Raw genomic sequence first — 8,509 nt, 5'->3', positions numbered from 1 at the left:
GTGTGGCTAATATACCCAGTGAGAATTCATTGGAAAATCAATATTTTCTTTTGCCAGCAGTTAGCAATTCTAGGTACCGCCTTGGTGTGGAGAGGGTTCTCATGCCTGCTTCCCAGTTTGAGCACAAGGATACAGTCTTGTGTTAACCTGATCATGCCCTGTGTCTGATACTACAATATCTGTGAGTTCTATTGTGTCACATTACGGTTATGTCTGGAGGTTTCCTTGATGTCATCAATCCTTCCCATCTAGATCTCATAATTTTCTACTTCCTCTTCTGCATAGCTTCCCGAGTCCTTAGTCGAAGAAGATTTGTTGACATCCCATTTAAGACAGACAGTCCCAAATCTTACATTCTCTGCATTTGTTCTGCTGTGATTCTATGTATTAGGTCCTATATAGTACAACAAAAGCTTCTCTGATGGTTGGTGAGTAGGAAAATGATCCATGTTTATAGAAGAATGTCATTAGGAGTCATTTTATTCCTCTAGCAGAACAAAAGTATTTGACTTTTCCCTAGGTGAATGGCCTATCTAGTCTCATATTTCTGACTAGTCTGTCAGGCATTTATTTCATCTCATAGACTGGACCTTAAGTACACTTGCATTGAATCAGAGACTACTTGTTACCCCTCCAACATTTGTGCCACTTTTGTGTCAACATATCTTACATGCAAGTCACTGTAGTAGGTTTAAGGTTTTGTAGAAGTTTGATAATTTTATTTATCCCCTGGATGATGCATACATACCCTTGCATAGAAGGGTTACAAGGGTTGGGAAAAGATCAGGAGTCCTGCATCCTACACAAAGGACTACAGACAACTAAAGAATGCTAAAAGACAAAGAAATAGTCTTCCACAAGAAAGACTATACCAATTGGTTATTCAATACAAAATTGCCATCCCTGAAAACAAACACTTTAGTTTTGAGCTTGCTTATCAAAGCCTAGAACCAATTTCACAGTAATCCTCACTGGTCTCCAAATCATTAAGCTGAGTCTAATATTACTAAGATGAAGCTACTTTACTATCAGCAGTTAATAAAATGCTTAGACCCTACTCAGCCATTAATATTGGGAATTATTCCCAACCAAGAACACTGGCTGAGCTTCACTCTAAGTTGAATTTGCATATATAAGGAAGATTTTTAATAGTATTTAACAAGGCTCTTTTTGATTTACAGTAATATTATGTGAGTCTTCCATATCTAGATAATGAGTTCCTATAGAACATTGCTTCTTACATGTCCAAAAACTGTTAGATCATCCAATTATATTATATAGGTAAGGTAAATAGAGCATTAAATCAGAAGAAACATAAATAAACATCAAAAAGCAACTAAAGATCGCTCACTCTGAACTTGCTATTCTTAATTAGAATTGTTCTAAAGTTTTAATTTATAAATTATGCTCATAAGGTGTATTAGTGATTCCATAAAAAGCCACTTTATAATACTTATTTAAAGTTAAAAATCAATTAATAATCTCTAAGAAACTTGGAAGAGTAAAATATCATTTTTTTTTTATTTCAAAGGTTCCCTTTTTTCTTTTTTTCTTTTTTGTTCCCTCTTTTTTTTAATTTTTTTCTCTTTTTTTATTAAAAATTTCCACCTCCTCCCCTCCTCCTCCCCCTTCCCTCCCCTCCCTTCTACCCATACCCCCACTCCGCCCCTCTCCAAGCCAAAGAGCCATCAGGGTTCCCTTCACTATGTTAAGTCCAAGGTCCACCCAGCTCCCCCTAAGTCCAGGAAGGTGAGCAACCAAACTGACAAGGCTCACAGTGAGCCCATCCATGCTGTAGAGTTCATGCTCATGGCCATTCTCCTTGGTTTCTCAGGCCTCCTCCACCGTCAGCCACATTCAGAGAGTCTGGTTTGGTCCCCTGTTCCATCAGTCCCATTCCAACTAAACTTGGTGGTCTCCCTTTAGATCTGTCCCACCTTCTCAATGGGTAAACGCACTCCTCACGGTCCTGACTTCCTTGCTCATGATCTCCCTCCTTTTGCTCCTCATCAGGACCTTGGGAGCTCAATCCAGTGCTTCTATGTGGGGCTCTGTCATTTTCTTCATCCAATGCCAGGTGAAGGTTCTATGGTGATATGCAAGATATTCATGAGTATGGCAATAGGATCTGTACATTTCTGGCAGCCTCTCCTCAGCTGCCCAAGGACCTAGCTGGGGGCGTCTTCCTGGACACCTGGGAACCCCTCTAGAGTCAAGTCTCTGCCAACCCTAGAATGGCTCCCTTAACTAAGATATATAATTCCTTGTTCCCATATCCACCCTTCTTATATCCCAACCTTCCTATTCCCCCAAGCTCTTCCCATCCTCCACTTCACACTTTTCTCTCCCCATCCCCCATCCCCCCATCCCACCCCACCCCAAGTTCCTATTTTTTCTCCGTCAATCTTGTCTACTTCCAATATCCAGGAGGATAACTATATGTTTTTCTTTGGATTCACCTTCTTATATATCTTCTTTTTTTTTTTTTCGAATTATAGGCTCGATGTCCTTTATTTATGGCTAGAAACCAATTATGAGTGAGTACATCCCATGTTCATCTTTTTGGGCCTGGGTTACCTCACTCAGGATGGTGTTTTCTATTTCCATCCATTTGCATGCAAAATTCAAGATGTCATTGTTTTTTACCGCTGAGTAGTACTCTAATATGTATATATTCCACAGTTTCTTCATCCATTCTTCCACTGAAGGACATCTAGGTTGTTTCCAAGTTCTGGCTATTACAAATAATGCTGCTATAAACATAGTTGAACAAATGCTTTTGTAATATAATTGGGCATCTCTTGGGTAAATTCCCAAGAGTGGGATTGCTGGGTCCTGGGGTAGGTTGATCCCAAATTTCCTGAGAAACCTCCACATTGCATTCCAAAGTGGTTGCACAAGTTTGCATTCCCACCAGCAATGGATGAGTGTACCCCTTACTCCACATCCTCTCCAGCAAAGGCTATCATTGGTGGTTTTGATTTTAGCCAATCTGACAGGTGTAAGATGGTATCTCAATGTTGTTTTGTTTTGCATTTCCCTGATTGCTAAGGAGGTTGAGCATGCCCTTAAGTGTCTTTTGGCCATTCGAACTTCTTCTGTTGAGAATTCTCTGTTCAGTACAGTGCCCCATTTTTTAATTGGGTTCATTAGAATTTTAAAGTCTAGTCTCTTGAGTTCCTTATATATTTTGGAGATCAGACCTTTGTCTGTTGCGGGGTTGGTGAAGATCTTTTCCCAGTCAGTAGGCTGCCTTTGTGTCTTAGTGACAGTGTCCTTTGCTTTACAGAAGCTGCTCAGCTTCAGGAGGTCCCATTTATTCAATGTTGCCCTTAATGTCTGTGCTGCTGGGGCTATACGTAGGAAGCGGTCTCCTGTGCCCAAATGTTGTAGAGTACTTCCCACTTTCTCCTCTAACAGGTTCAGTGTGTTCCAATTGATATTGAGGTCTTTAATCCATTTGGACTTGAGTTTTGTGCATGGTGATAGACACGGATCTACTTTCATTCTTCTACAGGTTGACATCCAGTTATGCCAGCACCATTTGTTGAAGATGCTTTCTTTCTTCCATTGTGTGCTTTTAGCTCCTTTATCAAAAATCAGGTGTTCATAGGTTTGTGGGTTAAGATCTGTGTCTTCTATTCAATTCCAATGGTCGACTTCTCTATATTTATGCCAATACCAAGCTGTTTTCAATACTGTAGCTCTGTAATAGAGTTTGAAGTCAGGGATGGTAATGCCTCCAGAAGTTCCTTTATTGTATAAGATTGTTTTGGCTATCCTGGGCTTCTTGTTCTTCCATATAAAGTTGATTATTGTCCTCTCAAAATCTGTGAAGAATTTTGATGGGATTTTTAAGGGGATTGCATTAAATCTATAGATTGCCTTTGGTAGTATTGCCATTTTTACTATGTTGATCCTCCCAATCCAAGAGCAAGGGAGATCCTTCCATTTTCTGGTATCCTCTTCAATTTCTCTCTTCAAAGACTTAAAGTTCTTGTGAAATAGGTCTTTCACTTCCTTGGTTAGAGTTACCCCAAGATATTTTATGCTATTTGTGGCTATCATGAAAGGTGACGCTTCTCTGATTTCTTTCTCTGCTTCCTTATCCTTTGTGTATAGGAGGGAGTTGATCTTGTATCCTGCCACGATACTAAAGGAGTTTATCAGCTGTAGGAGTTCTTTGGTGGAGTTTTTCGGGTCGCTTATGTACACCATCATATCATCTGCAAATAACGAAAGTTTAACTTCTTCCTTTCCAATTCGAATCCCCTTGATCCCCTTGTGTTGTCTTATTGCTATTGCTAGAACTTCAAGCACTATATTGAAGAGATAAGGAGAGAGTGAACAGCCTTGTCGTGTTCCTGAATTTAGTGGAATGGCCTTGAGTTTCTCTCCGTTTAATTTGATGTTAGCTGTCGGCTTGCTGTAAATAGCCTTTATTGTATTTAGGAATGACCCCTGTTTCCCTAATCTCTCCCAGACCTTTATCATAAAGGGGTGTTGAATTTTGTCAAATGCTTTTTCAGCATCTAATGAGATGATCATATGGTTTTTATCCTTCAGTTTATTTATATGATGGATTACATTGATAGATTTTCGTATGTTGAACCAGCCCTGCATCTCTGGGATGAAGCCTACTTGATCGTAGTGGATAATTTTTCTAATGTGTTCTTGGATTCTGTTTGCCAATATTTTTTTGAGAATTTTTGCATCGATGCTCATGAGTGAGATTGGCCTGTAATTCTCTTTCTTGGTTGAGTCTTTGTGTGGATTAGGTATCAGGGTAACTGTAGCTTCATAGAAGAAATTTGGCAGTGACTCTTGTGTTTCTATATTATGAAATACCTTAAGGAGTATAGGTATTAGGTCTTCTTGGAAGTTCTGGTAGAATTCTGCATTGAAACCATCTGGTCCTGGGCTTTTTTTGGTAGGGAGGTTTCTGATAACAGTTTCTATTTCTTCGCGACTAACAGGACTATTTAGATTGTTCACCTGGTCCTGGTTTAACTTTGGTATATGGTACTTATTTTAAAAAGTGTCCATTTCTTTTACATTTTCCAATTTTGTGGCATACAGGCTTTTGTAGTAAGATCTAATGATTCTCTGAATTTCCTCTGTGTCTTGGTTATGTCCCCTTTTTCATTTCTGATCTTATTAATTTGTGTGTTCTCTCTGTGCCTTTGATTAGTTTGGCTAGGGGTTTGTCAATCTTGTTGATTTTCTCTAAGAACCAGCTTTTTGTTTCATTGATTCTTTGGATTGTTTTCTGTGTTTCTATTTTGTTGATTTCTGCCCTCAGTTTGATAATTTCCAGTCTTCTACTCCTCCTAGGTGAGTTTGCTTCTTTCTTTTCTAGAGCTTTCAGGTGTGCTGTTAAGTCTCCAATGTGTGCTTTCTCCGTTTTTTTTTTTTAAGTGGGCACTTAGTGCTATGAATTTTCCTCTTAGCACTGCTTTCATACTGTCCCATAAGTTTGAGGATGTTGTGTCTTTATTTTCATTAAGTTCAAGGAAGACTTTAATTTCTTTCTTTATTTCTTCCTTGACCTAGGTGTGGTTCAGTAGTTGACTGTTCAGTTTCCATGAGTTTGTAGGCTTTCTGGGGGTAGCATTGTTGTTGAATTCTAATTTTAATCCATGGTGATCCGATAAGATGCAGGTGGTTACTAATATGTTTTTGTAACTGTGGAAGTTTGCTTTGTTACCGAGTATGTGGTCAATTTTCGAAAAGGTTCCATAAGCCACAGAGAAGAAGGTATATTCTTTCCTGTTTGGGTGGAATGTTCTATAGATGTCTGTTAAGTCCATTTGGTTCATTACCTCTATTAAGTCTCTTAATTCTCTGTTAGGTTTCTGTCGGATTGACCTGTCCATTGGTGAGAGAGGAGTGTTGAAGTCTCCCACTGTCAGTGTGTTTGGTTTGATTGCTGCCTTGAGTTCTAGTAATATTTCTTTTATTCAAGTGGGTGCTTTTGTATTAGGGGCATAGATATTCAGGATTGAGACTTCATTCTGATAGATTTTTCTTGTAATGTGTAATGAGTATAAAGTGTCCCTTTCCATCTCTTCTGATTGATTTTAGTTTGAAGTCAACTTTGTTAGAAATTAGTATGGCCACAGCGGCTTGTTTCTTAGGTCCATTTGCTTGATAAACCTTTTCGCAACCCTTTACTCTGAGTAGATGTCTGTCTTTGTGGTTGTGGTGTGTTTCTTGTAAACAGCAGAGTGGTGGATCCTGTTTTCGTATCCAATCTCTTAGCTTGTGCCTTTTCATAGGTGAATTGAGTCCATTGATATTAAGTGATATTAATGACCAGTGGATGTTAACTCCGGTTGTCAGTTTTTATTTGGTAGTAGAGATTGTGTGTTTCCTTTCTTTGAGACGTGCTGGTGAAGGGTCGCTAGATGTCTGAGTTATTTTGGGCAATGCTGTACTCCTTTGTTTGTGAATTTCCTTCTATTACTTTCTGTAAGGCTGGATTTGTGGCTATGTATTGTTTAAATTTGTTTTTATCCTGGAATATTTTGTTTTTTTCCATTTATAGTGAATGAAAGCTTGTCTGGGTATAGTAATCTGGGCTTGCATCCATGGTCTCTTAGTTTCTGCAAAACATCTATCCAGGACCTTCTGGCTTTCATGGTTTCCATAGAGAAGTCAGGTGTTAGTCTGATAGGTTTACCTTTATATGTTACTTGACCTTTTTCCTTTGCAGCTCTTAATATTCTTTCTTTATTCTGTATGTTTTGTGTTTTGATTATAATATGGCGAGGGGATGATTTTTTTTGATCCAGTCTATTTGGTGTTCTGTGAGCTTCTTGAACCTTAATAGGAATATCTTTCTTTAGGTTTGGGAAGTTTTCTTCTATAATTTTATTAAATATATTTTCTGGACCATTGAGCTGTAATTCTCCTTCTTCTACACCTATTATTCTTAGGTTTTGTCTTTTTATTGTGTCCCAGATTTCCTGAATGTTTTGTGATGAGAATTTGTTGGATTTGCTGTTTTCTTTGATCAGTGTGTTTATTTTCTCTATGGTATCTTCAGAATCTGAGATTCTTTCTTCTATTTCTTGTATTCTATTGGTTATGCTTGTTTCTGTAGTCTCTGTTCATTTACATAAATTTTTCCATATCCAGCTGGCCCTCGGGGTTGTGTTTTCTTCCTTGCCTCCATTTCAGTTTTCAAGTCTTGCACTGTTTCCATTATCTGTTTGATTGTTTTTTCTTGGTTTCCTAGGATATCATTTACGGATTTACTCAATTCTTAAAAATATGGAACGCTTCACGAATTTGCATGTCATCCTTGCGCAGGGGCCAATCTAATCTTCTCTGTATCGTTCCAATTTTAGTATATGTGCTGCCAAAGTGAGCACGTAAAATATCATTTTGTTCTTTAAATTTTATAGCTACCAATATGCTTGTGATATCCCATAAAAAGTTCAGAAAAATAATGAGTATAGACACTAATGTGAGACACAGAATTGTCTAAAAATTGCATTTAATTGGCTAATATAAATAATGGCATCTATGTTATGAAATTCTTTGATGAGAAACATATAACTTAACCCTTTAACATACATCTAAATCTTTAACATCCCCATCTGCCATAGAGTAAAATGGTGGATTTAGAAATTAGAGTAAATGATTAGGAAAGAAAATTTTAGTTAATTCTATAAGCATCAAAACCATCTGTATTTGCGCAAGTGTTGAGAAAATGACTATAAAGTAATTACTCTATAAGTCAGGATGAAGTTTCTCTCTGGTCCAGAGATCATTCAGATCAATTCAGCTTCAAATGAACTCTGCTAAAACATTATGGATAATCTTTTCTGCAATAGGAACTTAGATTTGTTTGGTGGTATGCAACCCAAAACAATTACAATATCATGGAAATGGGGTTTCCTTGGACTCCCATGAACAACTAAAATGGAGGCATATTTGTCTGAAAATTAAGTGTGTGTGTTAAATTCTTAACATTTTAAATGTCTTTACTATACATAAATATTTAAGGAATAGTTTAATGTATACTCTGGGATAATACTATCCCCAGGAGTATTGGAATTCTAATATAAACTTCAAGATTTAATAAACAAAAAATAAATATAAAGTAATAAAAACAAACCTAAAATATATTATATATAATTAAAACCACTAAAGAATTACTTTGAAATTGAATAAAACCTAGAGTAATGAAAATTTGCGGCTAGCAAAGATAAACCTAATCAAACATATCACCCCTAAATGATTACATGACTAAAATTTTATAGCCAAATTTTCTTTTTAACATTAGGGAATATATGCATATGTATGTGTGTGATATAATTTGAAAAGTAAAAGCAAATTCTAGAAATCTAAATCAAGAAAAAGTTTACTCCTGTAACAGATTTGGTAGTAAAGGTATCTGATTCCTCTCCTTTTTTTTTTTTTTTATAAAAACTGAAGTGAAAAATCATAGTTGAAAATATTTAAGACAAAACATTTAAAATCATAAAATAAACTATACCAT

At 36.9% G+C, this 8,509-nt stretch overlaps 1 non-coding gene across 1 annotated transcript; it reads right to left on the bottom strand.

Annotated features, from left to right (window-relative positions):
• Positions 1-7,269: 7,269 nt before the first annotated feature.
• LOC119822114 lies at positions 7,270-7,376 on the bottom strand. Its single transcript, XR_005286706.1, has one exon. It is a non-coding gene; the product is annotated as a U6 spliceosomal RNA (small nuclear RNA).
• Positions 7,377-8,509: the final 1,133 nt, after the last annotated feature.

Source organism: Arvicola amphibius, chromosome 8 (genome assembly GCF_903992535.2).
Source record: "Arvicola amphibius chromosome 8, mArvAmp1.2, whole genome shotgun sequence".
In the NCBI taxonomy this organism is placed as follows: Eukaryota; Metazoa; Chordata; class Mammalia; order Rodentia; family Cricetidae; genus Arvicola; species Arvicola amphibius.
This window is presented reverse-complemented; position numbering and strand designations above follow the sequence as displayed.